This window comes from Spermophilus citellus (assembly GCF_964194105.1).
Source record: "Spermophilus citellus genome assembly, chromosome: 6".
In the NCBI taxonomy this organism is placed as follows: Eukaryota; Metazoa; Chordata; class Mammalia; order Rodentia; family Sciuridae; genus Spermophilus; species Spermophilus citellus.
Genome location: NC_138187.1, coordinates 2,085,090 through 2,113,085, shown reverse-complemented (window position 1 = coordinate 2,113,085; position 27,996 = coordinate 2,085,090). Strand labels below are relative to the sequence as shown.

Below are 27,996 nucleotides of genomic sequence, written 5' to 3'. Positions count from 1 at the left end.
GGGGTAGGTGCCACGGCCTAAGCCCTTTCTCCATTCTCAGCCTCTGACTCACAGTGGGCCAGCCTGGAGCCCCACATTCAGGATCTTGTCTTCCTCCAACCACTGCATCTCTGATATGGTGTTCAGTCCCCAGCACTCCACTGCCATTAAAACCTTAGAGCATCTTTTCTTCTCTCTTTAGGCTACGCAAAGGGCTCTTACTCAAAAGGCCTTGTTCCTGCTGGGGCATGGTGGTGCACACTCGTAATCTCAGGGACTCAGGAGGCTGAGGCAGGAGGGCCACAAGTCCAAGGCCAGCCTCAGCAAATTAGTGAGGCCCTATGCACCCCTGGGTTCAAACCCCAGTATCCCTCTCCTTAGAAGCCCCATTCCTTCCTCTTGCCAGCCCTCAGAAGCCAACAATACAATCATCTCATCTTCCAGATGAGGATTCTGAGGCAGAGTGGTGAGCTGGTGGCCCAGGGTCACACATTTAATAAGGGCAGAGTTAGGCTTCAACCCACCTTTCTGATGTTGGGGCTTGTGTTCCTTCTTAAACTTCAAATTTAATCGGTGTTTTTTATTTTTTAATTTTTAAATTTTTTTTTTATTTTTTAGTTTTCAGCGGACACAACATCTTTGTTGGTATGTGGTGCTGAGGATCGAACCCGGGCCGCATGCATGCCAGGCGAGCGCGCTACCGCCTGAGCCACATCCCCAGCCCTTAATCTGTGTTTTAAATAAGTTGGGCGCTCACAGGATTCCTGCGGCACCTGACATCTGGGAAGCAGCTCATTGCAGGAGGCCTTGGCAAGGACTCCCCACTGCCCATGCTCAGGCCTTGCAGCAGACTCCGACTCTTGCATCTGGGTTTGCAGGGCTCCTTGGGAACTGCTGGCCCGGGCCCCATCCGTGGTTGCGCCTGGGTCAGACTGTCCCAGCCAACAGGGCAGCCTGAAGGGTCAGGAGAGGAAGGAGCCAGGGATAGGTGGAGTCCCTGGCCTCAGTCCTGCACCAGGCTCGGGAAGCCAAGATCGGGAGAGCAGGCCGAGTCAGCGCGGAGGCAAGAGGAAAGGGTGACTCAGCCCCAAAGTGATTTGCCTCCTTTGCTAAGAGGTGAGTTGCTGCCCTTTGGCCCTTGGAGACTTCTGTCGTGCCGGCAGGTCCAGGAGGGTGAGGAAGGGAAGCTCCTGTGGCTGGGCCTGGCCCTCGAAAGGCCCCGGGTTCAAATTCAGCCTCTGTGTGGGCTGGGGGTGTAGCTCAGTGGTGCCTGGCATGTGCAGGGCCCTGGGTTCCACCCCCAAAGTAAATAAACAAATAAGTCAAGCAGCCTGGTGGGACACAGGCTGCTCACTGAGCCACACGGTGGCTCTGCAAGGTGCCCTCCCAAGGCAGGGGAGATGGCAGGCGACACATGCCAGATTCCTGCCCCCCGAAGCTCGTGTCCTACAGAGGGAAACTGTAACATAACACACAGCCCGGAAGGAGCACAGTGGAGAACAAGGAACCGTTCCCAGAACCAAAGGGAAGACAAGAAACGGGAGCCACAGAGACAAGAACGGGTCGAGGTTGGTGAAGAGAGTCCCGGTCATGATGTCCAGCCAGGTCCGACACATAGTAGGGCTGCAGTAAAGAAACACGAACGCCTTTCCCTGCAGTTTAGGAAGCTGGACTGCACAGACCTCAGCTCCCTGTAGGAGATGCAGGTAGACGGTGCCCACCTGGGTTCAGGACTGGGCAGGGATTCCCAGCCTCCGGGCAGTGGAGAGGATGGCCACTTGGAGACACACACACACACACACACACACACACACATTTTGCAGTGCTGGAGTTGGAACCCAGGACCTTGAGCAGGCTAGGCAGTCACTCAACCACTGAGCTAAGTACCAACAAAGATGTTGTGTCTGCCGAAAACTGAAAAATAAATATTAAAAATATTAAAAATCTCTCTTAAAAATAAATAGAAAATAAAATAATTGCTGTTCATCTGGCATTCCAATGTGACTGGTGTCTGGCGTTTATCTGGCAACCACAGTCCCCTGCTCACGGCTTCCTAGGATGGGTCTGAAGCTGGTGGGAGAAGCGTCTGCTCACCCTTTTCAGAGCTGGGTCTGTCAGGGTGGGTGACTTAAAGGAATACTAGTTTCTGTGCCAAGAAACTGTCAAATCTCCGTGGATTAAGACGATCGGGTCAAGTCCCAAATGAATATCCCCCACCAGCAGGCGCGCTCCTCCAGGCGCTCACTCGGGGCCCAGGCACCTGCCCTCTTGTGGCTCCGCCTTCTCGCTCAGGTTCCATCAGAGGAGCCGGGAGAAAAGCCCAGGAGGTGGTCATTGGCTGGGTCTGAAAGGGGCGGTCCTTGCAGCTCCTTCCAGTCTATTGGTCAGAACGCAGTCACGTGACCACCTTGAGAGCCAGAGGCCTTGGGAAATGTAGTCCAGCCATGTGCCCAGGAAGAGGTGCGGATAGCCTGGGGACAAGTCTCAAACACCTGGGAGGCCCGCTGGGACCTGAGTCCGACCTGGGCGACCCTCCTCACGCCCTGTGCTCCAGGTGCACTGGCCCCATAGCTCCTCAAAAGACCAGCTCTTCCCTCTGACTACCCTACCTGCCAAAATGGCCCTTCCCCTCTGTCCCCTGGGCGGGTTCCTTCCCTTCCTTCAGGCTTTGGGTTCAGCCTCCAGGACCCTCCCAGCAGGAGTAGACCCCTCCGGCCGGTAGCTATCTTAGACTGTTTTCCTTAAGGCACTAGTCAGTTTGTTTGAAATGTTCTATCATTTTAACCCTTCTCCTCCTCTAGGCCACAAACTGCATAAGGCAAGGGCCCATCTGCCCTGTTCACTACTGAAGTCCAGTTCCCGTCGTGGGACCTGGCTCAAGGTAGGAGTTCAATAAACATTAAGTGCACCTCATGACGTGGTGGTGCATGCCTGATTCCCAGCTACCCAGGAGGCTCCCGCAGGAGGATCCCAAGCTGGAGGCCAGCCTCAGTACCTAGCAAGACTCTGATCCAAACTAAAAATAAAAACCGTGTGCGGTGGCACACACCTATAATCCCAGAAGCTGAGGTAGGCTTAGGTAGGAGGATCCAGGGTTCAAAGCCAGCCTCAGCAACTTAGTGAGGCCCTAAACAACTCAGTGAGATGCTGTCTCTAAAAATAAAATATAAAAAGTGCTTGGGTGTGGCTCAGTGGTTAAGTGCCCTGGGTTCAATCCCTGGTACAAAAAAAGAAGAAGAAGAGAAGGAAGGATTGGGAGTGTAGCTCAGTGGTAGTTTCCCAGGTGCTGCAAAACAAACACACACACTAGTGCACCCGGAGTGAACTTGAATAATTAAATAAATGAACCCAAGTACAAAACATACCAACGCCGTGTCTCTCCAGGCCTGACACACACACATTCTACTGTTTTCCAAATATTAATTAATGAAGCCTTTGAAATTTCCCTGAGGGATTGGCTGAGGGTGCTTTCATATGGAGGATCCGAGACACAAATAGAGCGAAATGATTTATTCTGGGTCACTGGTGACTCAGGAGTCTGGGAATAGAAACATACTCCAAAACTTTGCTCTAATTAGTCAAGGTAATTATTAAGCACAATAATGAGGCACGGATGACCTCAGCCAGTCTGTTTTGTAACCTCTGGAATTTAAGACCTGGACTAATTTTGCTTTAATGGCTGTATTCGTTGTGGCTTGCCCCCCCCCCCCCCCAATCTCTTTTGCCTTTTCTGAAGGATCAAACGTTTGTCTGAAAATACGATCTTTTCAATAAATGGAGGCATTGACTCCTTCACCGTCCTCCTCTGGAGTGGTGGAGGTTTGGGGGGGGTTATTTTCAGAGGTCTACTCTCGTCCCATTAGAAACCCCTCCACTGATGTGTTGCTTTGCGGTGCTGGGGATCAAAGCCCGGGCCTCACACGTGCAGGCACTCTAGCTCTGAGCCGCGTTGCCAGCCCTACTGTGTGTAGTTCTCCCTTCTTCCTCTTACCCCTGCGCGCAGCCAGCCTCTCCTGATGTCTTAGTCGATGTGAAGCACATCATTCACGAGGTTACTCGTTTAGCCCTCAAAGTAGACCTGTGAGTAATGAACTATTATTATCAGTACCAGGATCATCCCCAACCTGCAGATGAGCAAACTGTGTCACGCGGGTTTGACTAACTAGGGGATGGTGGCGGGATTGGAACTCAGGAGGCCCAGGCTCCCACCCCCATGCTACTCAGTACACTAGCTTATTGACTATCCAGAAAGGTCCCCAAGTTCTCCGACATGGCTCATCTTGTTGACATGCACTGGCTGGGGCCTTGCTTTCTGCCTACAGGGCCCCAGTGAGCCCTGAAGATGTACCAGTGGAAACCCTCCCTGAGTCAGAGCAGCAGTTTCGTCGGGGAAGAATTGCGATTTTTGTTGTTAATGGAGATGGAACCCAGAGTGCTTCACCACTGAGCCACATCCCCAGCCCTTCTTTTTTTTTTTTTTTTTTTAAATTTTGAGACAGAGTCTCACTAAATTGCTTAGGTCTTTGCTAAATTGCTGAGGCTGGCCTTGAACTTTTGATTCTTCTGTTTCAGCCTCCCAAGTGGCTGGGACTGCAGGAGTGAGCCACCACACCCAGCAAGACTAGGACTTTGGAGCAAGACCCTAGACTTGAATCCTGGCTTGGCCAGTCATGATTGCAGATTTAGCTAGTGAAAATACAGGTCACCAGGGCCAGGGTGTAGCTCATTGGTAGAGTACATGCTAAGCATGCTCGAGGCCCTGAGTTTGATCCCTAGTGCTGTAAACAAAAACAATCCAAAAATCCACATCAGGGCTGGGGATGTGGCTCAAGTAGTAGCGCGCTCGCCTGGCATGCATGCAGCCTGGGTTCAATCCTCAGCACCACATACCAACAAAGATGTTGTGTCCGCCGAAAAACTAAAAAATAAATATTAAAAAATTATCTCTCTCTCTTTAAAAAAAAAACCAAAAAACAAAAATCCACATCAAATCACCCAGTTTCATTTGAATTTCAGACACAATGAGTAATTTTTTTAGTACAAGTACATTCCATGTCATATTTTATTACATTTTATCTGCAATCACCAATAATTACCTGCATGTAATTGCCGTGTGGCTTGGATACATCTCTTAACCTCGGTGATCTCAGTCTCCCTGTATTCAAAATGAGAATAACAATCCCCAGTTCATGGGATTGCTCTGAGAAGGAAATAAGAATGCTGATGAAGTACTTAGAAAGCTGTAGACCCTCCCTTCCCCCCAAACTAAACTATTTTTTCCTAAGCAGCCCTCTCTAACCTTGCTGGCTGAGCAAGAAGTCACTTTTTAAATTAGTTCAGGGCTGGGAGTGTAGCTCAGAGGTAGAGCACTTGCCTAGCATGTGCAAGGCCCTGGAGTGAGGGTGGGGAATTAGTTCAGGTCACTACCTATTGAAAACCCTTGGAACTGGATGTATTGAGGCATGTCTGTAATCCCAGTGACTCTGGGGGCTGAGGCAGGAGGAGGCTTGTGAGTTCAAAGCCAGCCTCAGCAACTTAGCGAGGCCTTAAACAACTCAGTGAGACCCTGTCTCTAAATAAAATATAAAGGAGGGTTGGGGATGGGCTCAGTGATTAAGTGCCCCTGGGTTTAATCCCCAGTACAAAAAAAAAATTAAATTTAAATAAATTTATTAAAAAAAAACTTTAAAAATATTTTAAGCTCAGGGCTAAAGTGACCCTGGGTTCAATCCCCAGTATCCAAGAACGAGAGAAAAAGGAAAAAAGGAAAGTAAAAGCTTGGAAGTCCTCGTGCCGCATAGACACCTGGACTGAAGCCCAGCGCCAGTGCCGGACCCATCGCAAGTGGGGGAGGAGGGAAGACCACGACAGAGACGGGAGGGTGAGACGCGAGGTGCCAGGTACCTGGGTCCCTTCCTCCCTCCCGGGAGCCTCCCTCCCTCCCCGCAGCAGCCCGCTTCCACGGGAAAGAGAACAGTGACACTTGTCGCAGAAGAGAAGGACCCGCACGATGACCCACAGTGGCCAGCGCTCAGCGCCCATCCCCCTTCACCCCCTCCCCAGCCCTGGAATTTAAAAAGTCCTCCTCGGGGATCCTTCTCTTTTATTTTGAAAAAGAATTGAGTCTGGAGGACAGGGTAATGGGACTTCCCCCCGTTCCTCTGTTGTGGCTTCAACTCTGCTCCAAGATTCCTTCAGAGCTGGCCTTCCAATCCAGGATTCTAGTTCTCAAAACCGAGTTCAGAGGAGGATCTCACACACACACACACACACACACACACACACACACACAGTCTCTCTTCTGCAGATCTTGCAAATCAAAAAAATCTTGGCTTCCAAAGTCATTATTTCTGCCATGAATTTCAAAAGCCTGCCTGGGAACTTGCAAAAGCCCAGAGTTTGGCTCCTTTTTTTTTTTTTTTTTAATTGGTCTGGGTCCAGCCTTCAGCCCCAGCCTCAATGCACAGTTTTAGGGGGTGGGGGTGTGGGGGGGTGTCACAGGGCTCTTTGGGGGAAAGGAACAAACATGGCATTGCAACATATGCAAAAAATAGCACCCATTGTTATTTTTTTTTTAATATTTATTTTTTAGTTCTCCGCGGACACAACATCTTTGTTGGTATGTGGTGCTGAGGATCGAACCCGGACCGCACGCATGCCAGGCGAGCGCGCTACTGCTTGAGCCACATCCCCAGCCCATATTTTATTTTTATTTATTTTTATTTTTGCAGTTCTGGGGGAGGGAAGGCTGGGCCTAAGCCCATGCTAGGCAAGTCCTCCACCACCAATGAGCCACACCCTGTGTGCTTAGCACGTGTGAGGCCTTGAGTTTCATGTCAAGTACCCAATAAATAAATACATCTAAAAAAATATCTTTTTAAAAATTAAAAAAAAAAATAGCCTGGTGCAGTGGCCCATGCCTGTAATCCAAGCAGTTTGGGAGGCTGAGTCAGGAGGATTGCAAGTTCAAAGCCAGTCTCAGCAATTTAGCAAGGCCTTAAGCAAGTAGCAAGACCCCAGCTCTTAGTAAAATACAAAAAAGAAAAAAGAAGGGGCTGGGGATGTGGCTCAATCAGTAGCGCGCTCGCCTGGCATGTGTGCGGACCGGGTTTGATCCTCAGCACCACATACCAACAAAGATGTTGTGTCCACCGAAAACTAAAAAATAAATATTAAAAAAAAAATTCTCTCTCTCATTCTCTCTTTAAAAAGAAAAATGGCTGGGGCTGTGGCTCAGTGGCAGAGCGCCTGCCTAGCATGTGTGAGGTACTGGCTTCTAGTCTCAGCACCATATATCAATAAATAAAATAAAGGTCCATTTTCAACTAAAAAAAAATATTTTTAAAAAATGCAAAAAAAAATACACACACATAAAAAAAGGGGGGCTGGGCATGTGGCTCAGTGGTTATGTGCCCCTGAGTTTAATCTTCAGTACTAATAAAAAAAATAATCTTAGCAAATTTAAATCATTTCTCAGAATTCTCAGTTTGCATCCTGTTTCCCCCTTGGGGCCTTCACCTCTTTAACTACAATTTCTCCTGACACAGTTTTTAGGACACTAAGTCTTATGTTTGGGGTGATCATCTTCTGTGTCTTTTTTCTTTCTTTTCTTTTTTTTTTTGGGTGGGGGTTACTGGGGATTTAGTCCAGGGGTGCTCTATCACTGAGTTACATCCATAGCCCTTTTTTTAAAAAAATTGAAGCTGGATGCAGTTGTGCACACCTGTAATCCCAGCATCTTAGGAGGCTAAAGGCAGGAGGATCACAAGTTCAAAGCCAGCCTCAGCAACTTAGTGATGCCCTAAGCAACTCAGTGAGACCCTGTCTCTAAACAAAATGCAAAAATAGGGCTGGGGCTGGGGCTGTGGCTCGGTGGTCGAGTGCTCTTGAGTTCAATCCCCAGTGCCCCAAACAAAACAAAACAAAATTAAGACAACTGTCTAAGCTGGCCTTGAATCCTCCTGCCTTAGCCTCCTGAGTAGCTGGGATGGCAGGCAAACACCCCTGAGCCAGGCTTTTTTTTTTTGGCATGGGTTTGGCCTCTTGCATGCTAGGCCAAATTCTCCCTGACATGTCCATGTTCCAAGTGTTTGTGCCAGAGTACATGCTCAGGTTCTGTACTGCTGCATGCTTGCAAACCAGTGTCCTCCATGTCACCTGAAGTCCCATGTTGCTTGGCAGCCTGACGCTCCTGCTTAGCCTTGCATCATCTGATCCCCTTAGTCATAGGCACTGGCATTAAGGTGGAGGCTAGTCACCTGTTAAAACAGAGTCAGACACTTCCTTTTAAGCCAATCCACCAACATCTGCCAGGGCTTATCAAAACCAGAGGTCTCCTAGAATCAGCAGTCACACAGAAGGTCTGATTCAGGTCCAAACATGATCCCGACTAACTGAAGGGGAAGGAGGCTGGTTGGTGGTTAGAGCCACCTGCTGAGAATAGAATTGCTGTGTTTATCTTCAGCCAATGACTTCCCAACATGCCACAGCCGGGCTGGGTTTCCTCATGGGCAGTCTTCCTAGTGAGAAAATCAGAATAGCCAGTGTCCTTACCGCCCGAGGCAAGAACTCTTGTGTTCTTTATTGTTATTTTATTTACTCATTCTTACTTACTTGCTTCTGGCACTGGGGATCAAATTCAGGGTGCAAAATCTCCAGCAATTTCTGGTTTTTATTTTGAGACAGGGTCTTCCTATATTGTCCAGGCTGGCCTCCAACCTGTGATCCTCCTGTCTCAGCTTCCGGAGTTGCTGGGATCACAGGCCTGCACCATCATGCCCAGCATTTCCTGAGTTTTGACCTAATGTGCTTTCCCTAGGCCGCAGCCCACACAGGGAATCCCCATCACATTCAGGGGTCGGATCTCCTTAGCCTTCTCTTGGCTGTGACAGTCTCGGACTTTATTTGTGTTGTTTTGTTTTGGGGGTGCTGGAGATTGAACCTGCTTTACGCCTGCTAAGCTCTCAGCACCCATTTTGTTTTAAGAGAGATAGAATTCAGGGCTGGGGATGTGGCTCAAGCGGTAGCGTGCTTGCCTGGCATGGGTGCGGACACGGTTCGATCCTCAGCACCACATACAAACAAAGATGTTGTGTCCGCCGATAACTAAAAAATAAATATCAAAATTCTCTCTCTCTCTTTAAAAAAAAAAAAAAGAGAGAGAGATAGAATTCACATGCTAAAGTATCAACGCCCGCCCCACACACTTTTTTTTGGTAGTTGGATTGAACCCAGGGGTGCTTAACCACCGAGCCACATCCTCAGTTCTTTTTGAGACAGGGTCTTGCTAAATTGCTTAGGGCCTCTGTAAATTGCAGAGGCTGGCCTTGAACTTTTGATCCTCCTGCCTCAGCCTTCCAGCCACTGGGATCACCTGGTGAATATCCACCCTTTTAAACTGTATGGTTCAGTGGTTTTTAGTGTCATCACCAAATTGTACAGCCATCACTACTATCTAATCCAGAACCTTCTCATCACCCCTGTAAGAAGAAAGTGGTTTTATCATGCCAGCTAAAACTAGCTTGTTTGGAGATTTAGCTAATCTCTCTCCCTCCAGATTACTGGGAGGATCAGACGAGCAACCTACTTTTGGTGTGGTAGGGTGGAACTTCAATATGGGAATTCCACTTGGTCTGATCTGCGGGGCCTGGTGAGGGGCTCAGCCTGAACCAGTGCCGTTCTATCAATTTTATTCAACTCCCATTAGCAAGCCCCCAACTCGCGGCCCCTGCAACCACAATCTATTCCCGAGCATGGATCTGCCAATTCTGGATATTTCGTATAAATAGAAGCATGTAATCTGTGACCTTTTGTGTCTGGCTTCTGTCAGTTACTGGAACGTTTTTGAGGCTCCTCCATCTTTCAGCACGGATCAGGGCTCCGCTCCTTTCTATGGCCGATGATACTCCATTACGTGTGTAGGCCATATTTGATCTACCAAAATGGACGCGTGGCCACTTTTTGGCAATTGTGACTTTCCTTTCTACTTTTTTATTTTTATTTTTTAGTGTTGATGGACCTTTATTTTATTTATTTGTCTGTGGTGCTGAGAATCAAACCCAGTGCCTCAGGAATGCTAGGCCAGCGCACTACCACTGAGGCCCAACCCAGCTCCTCCTTTCAACTTTTGATTAATATTGTTCTTGGGCATTTGTAGAATGTCCTGCAGTTAGAATTTCTCAGATCTTTTTCTCAGGGTTAGACCAGACTTATATTTGTTTTTCTTTGGGGGGACACAGGGAGAGTTGCCAAAAGCTTGGTCCTTGTCCCCCATGCCAATCCAATAACAGGGACACGGTTTTGAGAAACAGGGAAAAGATGGCTTATTGCTTTGCTAGCCAAGGAGAAACACAGGGGACCTGTCCCAAAGGCTGTGATTCTGCCCATCAGCAGAAACAGGTTTTTTTTTAAGGGGTGGTTCAGAGAAAAATAATTTAGGGAGGAGAGATCACGAAGGAGAAGATCAGGGAAAAGAAGATTAGGGAAAAGAAAAAAAAAACATTTAAGTTTCAAAGAGACAAGGGATATAGTCAAAGCATCAAGGAGTCCCTGTTACAGTTAGACTGGACTCATAGTTGTTTTTCTTTGGGGGTCAAAGGGAGGAGTTGCTGGGGAGGAACCCAGTGCCTCACAGGTGCCAGGTGAGCACTTCAGCACTGAGTCACACCCCCAGACCTTTTTTGAAGTTTTATTTTGAGACAGGGTCTTGCAAACTGTCCAGGCTGACCTTGAACTTGTGATCCTAGTATCTCAGTTTCTAGCCTCTGGAGTCCCTGATATTACTAGCGTGCCCCACCATGGTCAGCGGTTATGCGTTTTTGAGAGGGAAACCACAGGGTGAAGTGCTGTTCTCCTCCCTGTGTTTTTGGGGTGTCTACCAGCACTGTACTTATCAGTGTTGTTGTGAACCCTGATCACCTGGCACCGGCAGTGTCTCTCAGTTTTCTCTACTGGAAGTTCCCCTAATTTTAACAGTTACATCAATTACCTCTTTACTCTGGCTGGCTGGTTATGATTTTAGTATTAATTTTTGCTGCATAGTTACTCAAAGGAAAGTTAATTTTAAGTTATTTGATTTGCATTTGTACTTTAAATAAAGACTTTTTTTCAGACAATAGTTTTATATGTTTGTAATCCTGGTCCACTTTATGCTTTGAATATAATCCTTGCTGCTCTGCCACTGCGAATCAATTTTTTTTTTAAATATCCAGGGTTGCTGAAGATGTGGGGAAACATTCATTGTATAGGCTGTCTGGGGTCAGGGTGGGAATGAAGGGGGAAATTTGGCAATTCACATCCAAAGCCTTAAAAAGTGACACCAGAGGGGCTGGGTTTGTGGCTCAATGGTAGAACACTCACCTAGTGCTTGTGAGGCCCTGGGTTCAATCTTCAGCACCACCTAAAAATAAATAAATAAAACAAAGTTATTTAAAAAAAAAAGTGCCACCGGAATCCATCAATTCCTCATTTAGCAATTTCTATAAAGAAAGTGAATATCTATTCAAAGATGGGGCCAAAATCATCTTTACATTATTATTTGTAGAAACCAAAAATTTAAAATGACTGAAGTGGAGCTGGGGATGTGGCTCAAGCGGTAGCACGCTCGCCTGGCATGCGTGTGGCCCGGGTTCGATCCTCAGCACCACATACCAACAAAGATGTTGTGTCCGCCAAGAACTAAAAAATAAAAATTAAAAATTCTCTCTCTCTCTCTCTCTTTCTCTCTCTCTCTCTCTCTCTCTCATTCTCACTCTCTCTTTAAAAAAAAAAAAAGACTTTTCTCTTTAAAAAAAATGACTGAAGTGCCCTCAAATAGGAAATTAGTTTTTATATTGATTATTGATGATGCAAAAGTTCCATAATCTAATTCCACACGACAATTTGAAGAGATGTAAAGACACAGAATGATGGTCACCACTTATTAAGTGGCAAGAAGAAGAGAGAAGGAAGATGATTAAGAACGGTGTGTATATAGCTTAGTCGTGGAGCATAGGCTTAGCACGATGAGGCCCTGGGCTCAGTCCCTAGCACCAAAAACAAAACGAAAACAATAACAGTGTGTGTAGGAGAATACATATGTGCATAGAAAAAATAATAGGAGGATATATATGATATATATTTATGTAATATATATTATATTATACTATAATATTATAATATATATTATAATAGATAAATAATATATTAGTATATATAATAATATATATAATATATATGTGATATTTGGTTTTCTTTGGAGGGACAATAATTTTTTTTTAAAGAGAGAGAATTTTTTAATATTTATTTTTTAGTTCTCGGCGGACACAACATCTTTGTTTGTATGTGGTGCTGAGGATCGAACCTGGACTGCATGCATGCCAGGTGCGAGCGCGCTACCGCTTGAGCCACATCCCCAGCCCCTGGAGGGACAATAATTTGATTATTTCTTCCCACTAATCTGTATTTTTATATTTTCCTACAAATAATATGTTTTGATTCTTCAATAGGACAAAACTGGTTTTAATTTTTTACACCCTTATTTTTATTTATTTATTTTTATGTGGTGCTAAAGATCAAACCCAGGGCCTTGCATGTGCTAGGAGAGCACTCTACTACTGAACCACAACCCCAGCCCCAAATCTGGTTTTATTTTTTATTTTTTTAAACAGAGAAGATTTATTTATTTTTTTAAGAGAGAGAGAGAGAGAGAATCTTTAATATTTATTTTTTAGTTTTCGGCAGACACAACATCTTTGTTTGTATGTGGTGCTGAGGATCAAACCCGGGCCGCACGCATGCCAGGCAAGCGCGCTACCGCTTGAGCCACATCCCCAGCCCTGGTTTTAATTTTTAAAATAGACCATGCGTGGTGACACATGCCTGTAATCTCAGTGGCTCAGGAGACTAAAGCAGGAGGATTGCAAGTTCAAAGCCAGCCTCAGCAACTAAGCAGGGCCCTAAGCAATTTAGTGAGACTCTGTCTTAAAATAAAACATTTAAAAAGGGCTGGGGATGTAACAATTGTCCATGTTATGCTTTGAATATAGCCTTTGCTGCTCTGCCACTGCAAATTATTATTATTGTTATTATTATTATTTTGGGAGGTACCAGGGATTGAACTCAGGGATACTCAACCACTGAGCCTTATCCCCAGCCCTATTTTGTATCTTATTAGAGACAGTCTCACTGAGCTGCTTAGCGCCTTGCTAAATTGCTGAGGCTGGCTTTGAACTCGAGATTGTCCTTCCTGAGCTGCTGGGATTACAGGCATGCACCCGGCCACAAATTATTTTTTAAATGGCCATGCATCTTTCTCTTCCTGTCTCCCTGCTCCTCCCTAATCTCTCCCCCTCCCCAGTCTCAGGGCAAATGGGACCTCCTTTCTTCCCCATCCTAGACAGAAAGTGCACTTACCATGGGAAGGAAGTAATCCAGACTTTGGGGATGGTACCAGAAGATCTCAGAAATGACTATCTCCCAAATTAACAAGGGAATTACCCTCCAACAGAGAACACTTGGGATGTAGCCTTTGAGTCACCTCTTTAAAAGCCCCCTGCTCCTGCTGATGGGCAGAATCACAGCCTCTGGGACAGGAGTCCACTGGGTATGGTAGTACACACCTGTAAACCCAGTGGCTCAGGAGGCTGAGGCAGGAGGATCAAAAGTTCAAGACCAGCCTGGGCAATTTAGCAAGGCCCTAAGCAACTCAGTGAGACCCTGACTTAAAGTAAAAATGGGCTGGGAATGTAGCTCAGTGGTAAGTGCCCCTGGGTTCTATTAAAAAAAAAGAAAAAGAAGAAGGAGGAGGAGGAGGAGAAGTCTGTGGGACTGGGCCCTCAGCCTAGGGTCCGTTGTTAATCGGGTGGGCAAGGTCAGGATTGAATTGAATTAGGAGACCCAGTTGTTGTCCGGAGAATTGGAGAACTGACTGTTGGTGTGACCTCTCCAAGCCACATTTGTGGTCTGTGGGTAGAAACAGATCTTAGGCCTCTCTTCATATCCCACATTGTCATGAGTGAAAGGAGAAAGAGAATATGGACCTCATTGGACATCTGTGAGGTTCAAATGGGACGTGGCGTGAATGCAGCCACAGGGGGACTTGTGTAAGAGCACTTTCTGTTGCTGATTTCCTCGTTGTTTGCTGCGCCCTAGCTTTAACATGCCGACGGGATGTGTACCTATTGTACTGTTATTGGTCCTGCTCTTGGGGTCTGTCCTGAATCTCCTTGCCATATGCCACTGATATTTACACTCTCTCCAACATCATCTCCTCCATTCCATTTAGGGTATCTGGAAATCCCTGACCCAGTTCGCCCCAGGAAGGCAGGGCTATATGACTCATTCTGGCCAATGGAAGAAGATCAGAACTGACGTGTCATTTCCTTTCCCACCAGCCAGAAGCCCTGCAAGACTCTCCAGGCTTTGTCCTCCCCACTGTGCAGGAAGCTGGGTGTTGGACGGGTGGGGTCACAAGCTGGAAGCTGCCTGGATCCTTGAGTCACTCCATGTCATCACATGGAGGAGGCGGATAACCTGGAGAGTCGCCTGGACCCAGAGGAGGCTTTGCCTGAGAAAGACATAAACTTCTGCAGCATTTAGCCAATTAAATCCTGTTATCCTCTCTTGTTTCCTTACAGCAGCAGAACGTATCCTGAGTAGTGCAACACAGATGTTTCCAGAAAACAACCTGGAGCATTTGAAGGGTTCAGGGCGTGTCCTCTCCCATCTACCACCCATCACATGTCTGTGACTCTCCTGTCCTCCTCACAGGCTCTCGCTTTAGTGGCAAGGGAGAGCACCCAGACACCGGGTGCCAACTCTGCTGGCACCTTCAGCTCTTGTGACCAGTGGGGTAGGAGGAATGATGACCTTTTTTTTTTTTTTTTTTTTTAAGAAGGAAAGAATGTCTTTGTGAGGTGCTTCTGACCCGCCAGGCCACAGAGACCGTGACCTCATTTGGCCAGGTCTGCAGAACATGCCTGTGTTGGCCTCTGCGGCTTGCAGCAGGGAGCACCTAAGAGAACCCCAAAGATCCACCCTCTGTGGAATGGCTCCCTCATAGGTTGCCTGTCCCTTGAGTGTGGGTTGGGTTTGACTTTCCTCAGATGCCTGGGACACGGTGGCAGTAATGGAGGTGGCTTTTTTCCCCTTGTGGTAAGGGCGATCCAATACCCAATCCATTTGCATGCCAGACAGGTGCTCTACCACTGAGCTACAGCCCCAGCCCTTTCTATTTTATTTTGTAACAGGTTCTTGCTAAATTGCCCAGTCTGGCCTTGAACTTTCCATCCTCCTGCCTCAGCCTCCCTAGTCCCTGGGATTCACATCTGAGAATAGGTTACCAAAAAAATCCAAGGCTTCTGTCTGGGGCCCCTTTCACTCTCTCCTCCTGAGCTGTCCTGGGGAGAGCTGAGAACACGGCCCAACTGTTTGCTTTCCCAGAGGGGATTAGAATGTAATCGCCTGGTAATCTCTCCTCCTGTTTCCTCCCAGCCCTTCCCCAGTCTCTCAGCAAACTTGGATCTGCTTTCTGTGATGATCAGTTAGTTTCTATAATTTCTATAATTTTCTATAACTTCATGTGAAGAGCACAAATCATAAAGCATAGGATTCATGCTTCTTCTACCCAGCATCATTATTTATGTTGTTTTGGGTCCCAATACTTCATTCCTTCCCCGTTTATTTGCTCTTGTGTTGATGGTCATTTGGTCGCTTGCAGGTTTTTCGATTTCAGATGAGGCTGGTGTGAATTTTCTGGCGTAGGCTTCTCTTTTTCTTTCGTGAATCCTCTAATGGAGTGGCCGCACTGTATGAGAGATGCACGTTGAATATTTCTTTGGTGTGTGTGTGTGGTTCTGGGATGGAACCCAAGGTCACACTAGGCAAGCGCTCTACCTACCACTGAGCCACACCCCCACCCCTGTACCCACTCATTTGGTGGGGTGGGTACTAAAGATTAAATCTTTAATAAAGATTTTCACCACATCCCCAGCCCTCTTTATTTTTTACGTGGAGACAGAGTCTCAGTTCCTCCCAGGCCGGCCTTGAACATGCGATCCTCTTGCCTCCTGGGATCACAGGTCTGAGCCGTGGCGCCCAGCTTGAAGTTTTAAAGTCACTCTTGAATTATTTTTCAAAGGGATCCTACCATTTTAGGTTCCCACCAGCACCTTCCGGGGTGTTTGACAGCGTTGGCGCTCTACACCAGAGGTCCTCAGAGATGGGGGTGACCCAGTGCCCTGCTCTGTCACAGTAAAGAACCCCAGGCCCAGGGTTTCTTTTACTCCTGCGGCAGGCGAGGACACACCCCCATGGGAGAACCACAGAAGAGGTGGGGAGGAGGTGATCTTCTCTCACTCATCGTCAGGTCCACGCTGAGGCCCCGGTAAGGGAAACGGATCAGCTCACTTAGGAGTGAAAGTTCTGTGGGACACGGAGACCTTGGAAATGCAGACCTAAAGGTCTGGGTGTGTTTCTGCTCAGGTGGGAGGAGGGGGACAGTCATGCAGAAGTACTCGTGGACAGAGCGCGTCTGCCTGGTGTGGCCTGCCAGGGGGACTCCCCAGCACCTCACAGAGGAATCCCTGAGACTCTTCCCTCCGGAGGTAAGGGCTTATCCTCCTCTGGGCGCGTGCGTGTGGTTACCCTTTTTCTGGCGTGTTTAGAGGACCACCCGGGGACTCTTTCTGTGTCCATGTCTTGCTTTGCAGGACAAGGCCAGGGGAAGGCAGGGTGACCTTCCTCCCCTGGCCTCTCACATGCCAGGCTGCCATACTTGGGGGCTTTAAGTGGTGAACGCATTCGGAGCTGAATCCATCGTGGCCCATTTCACAAGATGGTAACTGGAGCAAGGGGCAGCTGCCCAGGTCCACCCTGCCCTGGCCTCGCCTTGCAGTTCTTCCGTTTCTCAGACGACCAAAGGACCAGCGCACTCTTTATTTAAGGAACCACGGTTTACACTCCTTGCTGAATCACAGGGCCCTGCGTGGTTTGAGAGGAGTCAGATGACCCGATAGCTTTCTATTCTTAACTTTCTCTCTGGCCCGGAGCCGCCCTCAGCCTCCCGGAGCCTCTCTGGGGTAAAAATAAGCAGTGTTTGGTAATCCTGAGCTGTAAGGTGCTACTTAAGTCAAAAGTACACCTGAACACAGCTAATTTGCCCTAATCACTCGCACCCACTGAAGATTAGCCAGTGGGGAAAACATTGTGTCGCCACCTCAGCCGCGCACTGCAGGACTGCGGCAGACCCAGACGCAGTTTTGAATTCTGAAATCTTATTTTTTTTTAATTTTGCAGTTGTAGATGGACAGAATGCCTTTATTTTATTTGTTTATTTTTATGTGTTGCTGAGGATCAAACCCAGTGGCTCAGCATTGCTAGGCAAGCGCTCTGTCACTGAGCTAGAGCCCCAGCCCTTGAATTCTGAAATCTTCCTGGCCCCTGATACTGTGGTTTTCAAAGGAGAATCCTCTGAAGGGCTTGTTTAAACAGACTGCACCAGACGTGGTGCAGCTGCACAACTGTAATTCCGGTGGCTCAGGAGGCTGAGGCAGGAGGATCACAAGTTTGAGGCCAGCCTCAGCAATTTAGCGAGACCCTGTCTCAAAATAAATAATAAAAAGGGCTGGGGATGTAGTTCAATGATAAAGCACCCCTGAGTTCAATCCCTAGTACACAAACAAACAAAAACTAAAAAACAAACAAACAAAAAACCAAAAAAACAAAATTCAGATTTCCTGGTCTGTCCCTGGAGATTCTGGTTCCATTACCTGGGGAAGTGCCTGAGACTGTTCATTTCTAACAAGTTCTCAGATGGTGCTGATGCTGCTGGTCCAGAGGCTGCATTCAGAGACTGTGTTCCCTGTTGCAACCTTACACAGTTGTCCCTCGGTATCTACAGGGGAGGAGTTTCCCTGGAGGAAATCAAGATCTTAGAATGCTCAAATGCCTTCTATAAAATGGCATAGTATTTGTATATGATCCGCACACATCTTCTCCTCCCTATAGGTTTCATATAATGCTGTAGAACAGTGCCAATGCTGTGTAAATAGTTGTTTTGCTGGATTGTTCAAAGCATAATGATCAGGAAAGAAGATTGGGTTGGGTGTGGTGGTGCGCACCCCTAATCCCAGAGACTCTGCAGGCTGAGGCAGGAGGATGCAAATTTGAAGCCAGCCTCAGCAACTGAGTGAGGCCCTATCTCAAAATAAAAAATAGAAAGGGCTAGCATGTAGCTCAGAGGTAGAATGCCCCTGGATTCAATCCCTAGGACCACATACAAAGCCAGACAAAGAAACAAAACCCGCCCCCTCCCCAATAAAACACCCTACACGTTCAGTTCAGATGTAATTGTCTTTTTTCAAACATTTCTCATTCTCGCTTGATGAACTGGTCACTGTGAAACTGTGGGTACGCAGGGCTGACTGTGTTTGCCAATTTAAAGTCATGTAAAGCAGGTGCGGTGGTGCACGCCTGTGATCCCTGTGTCTGGGGAGGCTGAGGCAGGAGGATCTCAGTTCAAAGCCAGCCTAGTGACTTAGTGAGGCCCTAAGCAACTCAGTGAGACTCTGTCTCTAAATAAAATGCATAAGAGGGCTGGGGGTGTGGTTAAGAGCCCTTGGGTTCAATCTCCAGGACCAAAAAAATAAATAAAGCAAAATAAAGTCATGTGTGTCCGACTATAGCAATGATCCTCACCGGAGGTGATTTTGCCCCCTAGGGACATTTTTGGTCATCACAGGGGGAGAGGGTAGTGGGGGAGGCAGTGCTACTGCCTCCAGTGGACAGAAGCCCGGAATACTATCCAGCAAACCCAGCATGCAGGGCCAGGGCGGCCCCCACAGCAAGGAACTATCTGGCCCCAAATGTCAATAGGGCTGAACTTGAGAGGTCTTGAACCACAGGGGACTGCTTCCATAAATTGGAATAATATCCTCAGAAATAATAAATATATGTGTTCATTAAGAAGACTGCCTTCTTCTTAGAGGAGAAGTTTATTTGGGGCTCATGGTTTCAGAGTCTCAGTCCATAGACGGCCGACTCCATTGCTCTGTGTCTGAGTGGAAGACATCATGGCAGAAGGGGGTGGTGGAGAAAAGCAACCAAGGGTATGATGATCAGGAAGCAGAGACACCTCTGAAGAATTTTCTAAATCTGGAGACACGTTCATGCTATGGTAGGGAGGATCTATCACCGGGTGCACATCATTTCCTCTGTCCTCTCTCATTACCTATGGCTGCCGTGTTTGTGTGTGGGTTTACTGAGCTATCAGCTGTCTCTCTTTCCCAGGGAAAGATCCCGGGACACCCTGGTGAGTGTTGAGTTGTTGGCAGACACGTGAATGTGCTGCAGTCTGGCTGGGCACAAATCACGAGCCACTCAAGCAGGAACAAACTTTATTTCCGAACTCCCCCAAACGCCACCCACGCAGCCCTTCTAGACACACCACACACCAACCGGAACTCCCTCCACTGGAACTTCACCAACCAACTGAACTCCCCAGGAATCCCCGTGAGAACTCCAAAGTAGCGGGCACCGAGGCGGACAGCAGGGGTCTATATACAATTGAATACACAGCCTGTTTCAATCCAGCATCATCTTAATGGCTTGCCTCTCAACCATTACTTCTGGCAAAATGCCAGGGGCCATTCCGACTCCAATGTGGCTCTCAACATGAATGGGTGAACCAACGTCTTGTAAGTTAGTCCATGCTGGGCTGGTAAATGTTTGACGACTGGTCTCGGATTTGTAGCACCTGCCAATTTCCTTGGTGTCAATACTCCTCTGATGGTGGCTGACTTCAAGCCACCCCAGGATGTCCATGGGGCAGAGATGTGCACAACTCACATTCCACACCCATAGCAGCAGGTTCCAGTCACCACAGGCAATAACTACGTAAATATAAAAGACGGGAAAGAACACCGCTGAAATGCTAATGGTAGAGCAGAGGACGGTGCATAGATTAGGCTTAATATGAAATGAAGCCGGGTGCATGTTGAAATTCCAGTCACTGGGGAGTCTGAGGCAGGAGGATTACAAGTTTGAAGCCAGTCTCAGAAACTTAGGCCCTGTTTTAAAATTAGAAAAGGGGGTAGGGCTGGAGACGAGGCTCAGTGGTAGAGCACCCTGGGGTTCAGTCCCCAGTACTGCAAAGAAAGAAAAAAGAAGACAGAAAGGAATTGGGGGAGAAAGCCATTGGGCTAGTTTACGTTTTCCAAGGAAAGGTAGAATGACTTAGCCATTAATACGACACTATTCCCAACTTCTGGTCTCACGCCAAATTCCTGGCCAAGAGAATCAGCTCCAGGATTTTTGGTCCATTGAGGCGGGGAGAGGAATGATGCACACAAACAGTCTTGTGTAAACATCGTGATGGGGCGGCTGAGGGGTGTGGGTGTTCAGGCTGTGGACCACAGGCAGAGCCATGTGGAGTGTGCCCTGGACATCCTGCACACGTGTGACAGTGAATGAATGCACCTGGCGGCATGAATTCTGGGCTCTTCCACCCTGAGTCGTCAGGCAGCGGGAGAAAGCACCTTCCGCTACAAACCCTGCAGCCAGCCAGTCCGGTCCACACCTCCGAGGGCCCAGGACACAGGACCATGGCTCGTGAACCTGGGTGGCTAGGCGTCTCCTGAGCCCCTGGCTTCTCAGAGCCTCCACTCCCCCTCTCTCTTGCTGACCCCAGGGCTGGACTTGGCTTGGTTGCTTCACTTGGGGTAAAAACTGGTGACACATGGGAACCCTGGGCGGCCTATGGAGGGTCAAAGGTAGCGGTGTGTCTGAGCCAGGGCTGCTGCCCGCCCCCCACCAGGATGGAGCCGCATAAAACTGATGTAAGAAATCCCGTGAGACATACAAGGGATTGCAAACACGTTGGCACAAAAACTTGCACATGAGGCTCATAGTTCAGTGATAGAGCATTCACTATCACACCCAGGACCCTGGTCTCCATCCCAGCACCCTAACAAACAAGAAAAAAGTGTTAAAAACTTGCACAAAAATACTCATAGCATCCTCACTGATAATAGCCAGAAAGCGGACTGAACTCAAAAGTCCACTGACAGATGAATGGATGAACAAAGATGGTCTAACACACGATGCAATGTTAGTCACAAAGGAACACAACGTGCCAGGCTGTGGGTGTGACCGAAGGGAACAGCACTCGTCTGGCATGTGGGAGGCCCGGGGTTGATCCCCACTACCTTGCTAGTGTGTGCTTTTTTTTTTTTTTTTTGGTGGTACTGGGATTGAACCCAGGGGCACTTAATCACTGAGCCACACCCCCAGCCCTTTCTATTTTTCATTTTGAGAGAGGGTCTCGCTAAGTTGTTCAGGGCCTTGCTAAGTTGCTGAGTCCAGCCTCCAATTTGTGGTCCTCCTGCCTCAGCCTCCTGAGTCGTGATGTGTGCTCCTACATGGTGGAAGTGCAAAACCATTACAATAAGGAAAAGAAGCCAGACTCAAAAGGCCACATATCGCATGCTTCCAACTGTGGGAAATATCCAGAACCGGCAAATCCACAGAGAGGAAGTAGAGTCGAGGTGGCCAGAGGGGTTGGGGGGCTGGGGAATGACTGTTACTGGGTGTGTGGTTTCTTGTAAGGCAAATGTTCTGGAATGAGATCATGGTGATGGTTGTACAATGTAATGGATTTATTATTAAAATCACTGAACTACACACTTCAAAATGTCGAATTTTATGAAAGAAACTGAAATTGAGAAATGGAGAGAAATTGAGTTATATCGCAAAAAAATGATCTTAGCAGGTTGCACTTTGTCCTCGTTGTACACGGGCTTGAAACTTATGGCCTGCTGTTTGTCCCCAAAACATGGCGTCCAGAGGTGACCCTGGGGATGGGGTGATGAGCAGACAGGCTGTTGCTAGAAAAGGAATAAGCTTGGTCTTTTTTTTTTTTTTTTAAAGAGTGTGAGAGAGGAGAGAGAGAGAATTTTTAATATTTATTTTTTAGTTCTCGGCGGACACAACATCTTTGTTGGTATGTGGTGCTGAGGATCGAACCCGGGCCGCACGCATGCCAGGCGAGCGCGCTACCGCTTGAGCCACATCCCCAGCCCATAAGCTTGGTCTTAAGTCTATTTTTTCTTTCTTTCTTTCTTTGTTTTTTTTTTTTTTTGGTGGTGTAACTGTATACTATAGACTGAGTAATTAATAATTTAAAAAAAAGTTTAGCTGGGCATGGTGGCACGTGCCTGTAATCCCAGGGATTCAGGCAGCTGAGTCAGGAGGACTGTAAGTTTGGGGCCAACTTTAGGAATTTAGTGAGGTTCTAGATACCTTCACAAGACCCTGTTTCAGAATGAAAAATAAAAAGGACTGAGATGCAACTCAGCTGTAAAACTCTGGATTCCATCCCTGGTACCAAATAAATAGATAGATAAATAAATAGATAAATAAATAAATAGATAAATAAATAAAATGAAGGTTTACTTGGCTTACAGTTCCAGAACCTGACAAGTCTAAGAACAAGGCCCCAGAGTATGCTCAGCTGCTGGAGAGGAGTCCTGCGGGCCAGGGTAGGTTGAGGTATCACATGGTGAGACAGTGCAAGCCCAATTTTATAAACAGCTACTCCTTCAACGACCCCTGAATCCATGAATTCATGGATGGATTAATCCTTTGGTGACAGCGAAGTCTTCATGATGCAATCATCTCCCAGAACCTTCACTTTCAAATAACACTAACATATGAATTTGGAGATTAAGTTTCCAATCTAAGAATGTGAGGGACACATGCAAGACCTAGCAGGTTCCGTCCTGGATGGACTCTTCCTGTGGCAGACCCCTACTCCTTGGGATTCACTCTGCCCCCTACTCCATGGCTTCTCCCTTAGCACCGGTGACTGACAGCTGCAGCCTTGCTCTGGTCATAAGAAGAGCTCTACCTACTCAAGTGGTGGCCCAAAATGCTGGGAAATCACCATCACCCCTAACCTGGACCAGTAAGGGACAGGACCCCAGTTCCCTAGCTCCTTGTATGGGGTGACACTGAGGTCCTCACTGGGACTCAGCTCCAGAGGCCCAGCTGTCACCCGCTCATCAACACGGCCTGTGTTGGGCCCTGTCCCTTCCTGCTGACGTTCCCAGGGTCACCTCCCAAACAAACTACTTGCCTTCACATCCTCGTCCCAGGTCTTGCGTCAGGGGAACCCAACCTGGCAACTGTTCTGCTCTCCATATTATTTGAAATTACTTTTTCATAGTAGATGATTAGTGCCTTCCTTATCAGAAATAGACACCTAAAGTCTTGAGAGCAGCAACAAGTCAAATCCAACTCTGGAAGCACTTTGCACTGAGGGAGAAGTGGAAGATATGTATCAAGTTCCTGCTGGTGGGGCGCTGTTAAGGGACATGTGACCAGAGCACGAAGCCACAGTGAAGCAGAGGCTTGAAGGCACTTAAGAGAGTGAAAATGTCTCATTCAGCCTGTGAAGGTGCTGCAGAGAGAAATCAAGATGAAGTAAGAGCATGTGACAAGAGCTGGGAGATGTTTTTAGACATCTTTGGGGGTATTTGAACAGAGACCTGAACAATAAGAATGAGCCCTCGGAGACTTGGACCCTTGGACCCGTGTTGTTAGCTTGGCTGGGAAGTGCTGTCCTGCTCCAGCAGCCTGGGCATCCCTGGGGATGCTGAGAAACACAGACCTGAGTGGAGCCTGCACTTGAACCCAAGGGCTCGCGTTACTGCTCTTCTAGGAGGCAGGCCCTGGTCAGACAGTGTGGCTGTTGTGTGCATTCTGGTCTCGTTGCTAAGCTGATACTCCTGAGATGTCCGAGTTGACCAGAGGAATTGAGCCTTCACGTTTTGTTTTCGGAACTGGGCCACTTTTAGAACAAACTGCTTTTGGGCAAATCAAGAAATCATTTAAATGTAAGGAGTTGGGGCCCTGGACAGAAAAAAAGTCAACTGTGAGGTTTTGGAAGAATACTCCAATCCACGCTCCAGGGAGTCACCCACACTGTGGCTACAAGTCTTTCAGAAAATGCATTTAATTGCCTGCGATGCAGCCCCAGATAGCCCTCGGAGTGAGTGATCCCATTGTTATCTGGTCTCAGAACTGGCAGCAACTTGCAGGCACAGTTCAACGCCTAGGACTGGCCAGGGACGGAACACACTGTTATCATGGCTAGAAGTTGAGTAAGCATAGTGGGCAAAGCAAAAGCAAAACAAACAACCTCAAATCCCTCCAAATTACGAAACATCACATTCATTTAGCAATCTGCAAATCACCCTGAGCTTTATGTACCGGAAAGAACCACGGATCGTGTTGAGTTTGTACAGAGACCTGACCACAGTTCCTTATGTAATGTAAAGGTTTATTTTTGCCTACTTAAAAAAAGAAGAAAAAAAAAAAAGTCTAGAGGTAGGTAGCCCAGGGATGGCCACAGATTGGTTGGTTCATCAAGAACATCCTATTTCCCACTCCACCGCGTTAGCCCATGTTTCCTTCCTTAAGGTTACTTCATGGTCAAACATGGCTGCTGCAGCCTGGGATATCTTGTTTGTGTTCCAGGGAGCAGGAAGGAGGAAGTAGCAAGAGCAAGAGGGCAAGCTAAGTCAGTTCCTTTTCAATACCTTTCCTGGAAGCTCCACCCAGTGACTTCCTCTTATTATTTCATCATCCTCTTTTAGCTGCAAGGGGTGCTGGGAAATGTAGTCATTAGGCTGAGCACATTGCCCACTTAAAATCAGGTCCTGTTAGCAAAGAATAATGGTGGAATGGAAATTGAGAAGGCAGCTGGCAGACTCCATTCTGTGCATATTATCCCATAACGTGCTCAGTTTTTAGATGCCTTTGTGAAAATCTACTATTTCTCACATAAGATCTGAGATTCTTTGACACTTTTGTGTCAAAGGTTTTCTGCTCAGGGGTTGAGGGTGTAACTCACTGGTAGAGAGTGTATGTAGCTCAAGGTCCTATGCCCTCATAGTCTCTTATCAATGAAAAAAGAAAAAAAAATTTTTTTCAGTGCTGGAACCCAGGGTTTTGTGCTTGCTAGGCTAGTACTCTACCCCGGAGCCACTCCCCCCGTCCAAGAGTGTTCTAGAAGAAAACATCCTCTGTGCTCAGCTTCAGACTAACTAGCTGCGATTTTCCTCACTGTCCTGGCTCACTGAAAGATCAGACTTGCCGGGAAATATGAGACTTCTCAGTGACCACCATGTTCATGCTTGCTCTTCTCCCCCAGGGCGTTGCACACAGCTGCCTCTTCCTGCTCTTTGCCTCTGGCCTTCCCTCCTGGCCTCTACTCACTGCCTGGCCTTCCATCCTGGCTGTCCCACCTGTAAACTGTGTGGCTTCCTATGAGTTATTTAACTGATCAGTTTTCTTACTTGTGAAAGGAGGCAGTTGGTGGGAACTGTGTGTAAACTTTGTTTTCACTTTTTAAAAACATATCAATGCAACTTTCATAATTGAACAAATTGTGAAAGAAGAAAATACATAAAAAGGGGATGAAACAAATTTTTGTGGTTATTCTTGTGATCATATAAAAATCTGGTGTTTTAAGTGTGAATTGTCTTTTTGCATGTGTGAATGGTACTGGGGTATGGAACCCAGTGCTTCAAGTTTTCGAGACAAGCGCTGTGCCACTGAGCTATACTCCCAGCCTGAAATATGGATCATTCTAAGATCAATAGGGGCCAGAGAGATCAGCTGATTCAGAATCTCATGAAGTTCGATCTTTAAGTTGAAGAGTAGGCAGCGTTTGATTGGAGCCTGTAGATTGAAATTGCCTTCTCTTTGTTGACTGCTGGCCATGCATTGTTATTTTTTTTTTAATTTTTTAGTTGTCAATGGACCTTTATTTATATGCAGTGCTGAGAATCAAACCGGGCGCACAGACAAGGGTTCTACCACTAAGCTTCAAACCGGGCCCATGCATTGTCATTTTAACATTCCAAGGGCCATTGATAATCAGGTCCTGAGCAATAGCTTAAGGACTCTAAGACCATCAAACCAGAATTAAATGGTCTGAGAGGTCAAAATAGAGACCTGCATAGCTTGGGGGCATGGCAAGCAAGTGGACAGGTGGTTTTTTTCAATTTTTATTAGAGACCCTCTCAGGTTTCTTGCAATTCAATTTCACTGGTTCCTGGGTTGACCTAGGGCTGAAAATAGATGTCTTTACAAGGAAAGGTCAGGGTCAGAAGCTTCTGTGCACTCTCGCAGTGCCTGAATTAGGTGAAGAAGAGCAGCCTTCATTCCTTAGAAAGTACAAACTTAGGGGGCTGGCGTTGCTGCTCAGTGGTAGAGTGCTCGCGTAGCACCAGCGAGGCCCTGGGTTTGATTCTCAGCACACATAAAAACAAATAAAGGTATTGTGTCCAACTACAACTAAAAAATAAAAAAAAAAAATTAAAAAAAGAATACAAACTCAAGCAGGGCTGTTAAAGATGAAGTTGTGTGTGACTTGGTTTTACACAGGACATCAAATCTGGAGTATGATTAGTTCTGGTTTTGTTGTTGGTACTGGGGATTGAACCCAGGACGGGGGCACCACTGAGCTACATCCCTAGTCCTCTATATTTCATAAATTTTGACCCAAGTTCTTGCTAATTTTCCTGGGCTGGTCTGCAGCTTGCTATCCTCCTCCCTCACCTTCCTGAGTGGTGGAATCACAGATGTGCACCACTGAGCCCTGCTAAACTTATTCTGTAAAAATAACTGAAGATTAGCCTGGGGCGGTGGCCCACACCTGTAATCCCAGAGGCTCAGGAGGCTGAGGCAGGAGAATCTCAAGTACAAAGCAGCCTCAGCAGAAGGGAGGCGCTAAGCAACTCAGTGAAACCCTGTCTCTAAATAAAATACAAAATAGGGCTGGAGATGTGGCTCTGCGGTTGAGTGCCCCTGAGTTTAATCCCCCGGCACCTCCCCACTACAAAAGAATCGAAGATTAATTTTTTTTTGTATTGTAATTGTTATTGAAAAGTTTTTTTTTTGTTGTTGTTTTTAATATCATAAACACAACATAACTCGTGTTTTCGCAGGGCCCACAAAAAATAGGCTGGTGACTAATGCTGAATGAAGCAACCTGCCTGCCTCCTGTCTCCCACTCTTTTGGGCCTAAAGGACTTGACCTTCCCCTGGTAATCCCTCTTCCTTGTCTTTGCTTTCTTGAAGCTTTTGCTTGGCTTGTCCTTCATACCATGGCCGGTCCTCCTCCCCTTTTTTAGGGTCCAACCAGGAACAAGACTGACACAGACACCTGCGTTTTGGTGAGATGACATATAGTATCAATCAGCAGCGGGTCATTTCACATCCTGCAGACGCCGGGAGGGAGCAGGCCGCCTTAGGCTGGTCTCACGGGGGTTCAAGCCTGGACCCAGGAGTAAGAGCTCCCAGACAGGGGCCGAGAGAGAAGGGAGCCGAGGTTCTGGAGAGTGGGCAGGGAGTGGGGCGGCGGCACGGGCTACAAGGCGGACTGCGCGGTGTGGACTGCGCGGGGGCGGCGAGGTTCCGGGGCTCGGTACGGGCGCACTCCCGCAGGAGGCGCCCCGGCGGCCAACGCGGAACGAGGGGGTCTGCGATCTCCGTGCGGTCACTGCCGGCGCGGGCCGCCCCCTGGCCAGGGAGCCCCGAGGCCGCCCCGGCGCCGCGCATGGCCGGCGGCCGCACGTGGCCCGGGGGCGTGCTTCCCCGACAGGTGCGGGCGCCGGCTCCCTGAGCACAGGCGCGGCCCGCTCCCTCCTGCCTCGGCGGCGGCGGGGGCCGTGCGTCCCGAGGGCGCCCCCGACGCGCTGCAGGCCGAAGGCCCGCCCGGCCCGGCCCGGCCCTCGGGCTTTTCTTGGGACGCTCGGCTTGCCCGAATAAGAAATGAGACGGTGGAAAAAGATGGGGAATCCTTCGGCAAACTTGGGCACGAGCTGCGCGTTTAACTCCCTTTCTCCACTTCCCTCCTCCCTCTGGGAGCCCGAGGGCTGGAGCAGGCACTCTGCCACCCGTCACGCCCCTCCGTGCGAGCGCTGCTGTGCTACACTGGACTGGGCGTCCTCAGCGGCCTGGCAGCGCCGGAAA

General features: G+C 47.9%; 1 long non-coding RNA gene across 1 annotated transcript; it reads left to right on the top strand.

Moving 5' to 3' along the window:
• The first annotated feature begins 828 nt into the window (after positions 1–828).
• On the top strand, positions 829–15,011 carry LOC308652451. The gene is made up of 3 exons (XR_014022794.1): positions 829–1,095; positions 2,781–2,860; positions 14,352–15,011. It is a non-coding gene; the product is annotated as an uncharacterized lncRNA (long non-coding RNA).
• Positions 15,012–27,996: the final 12,985 nt, after the last annotated feature.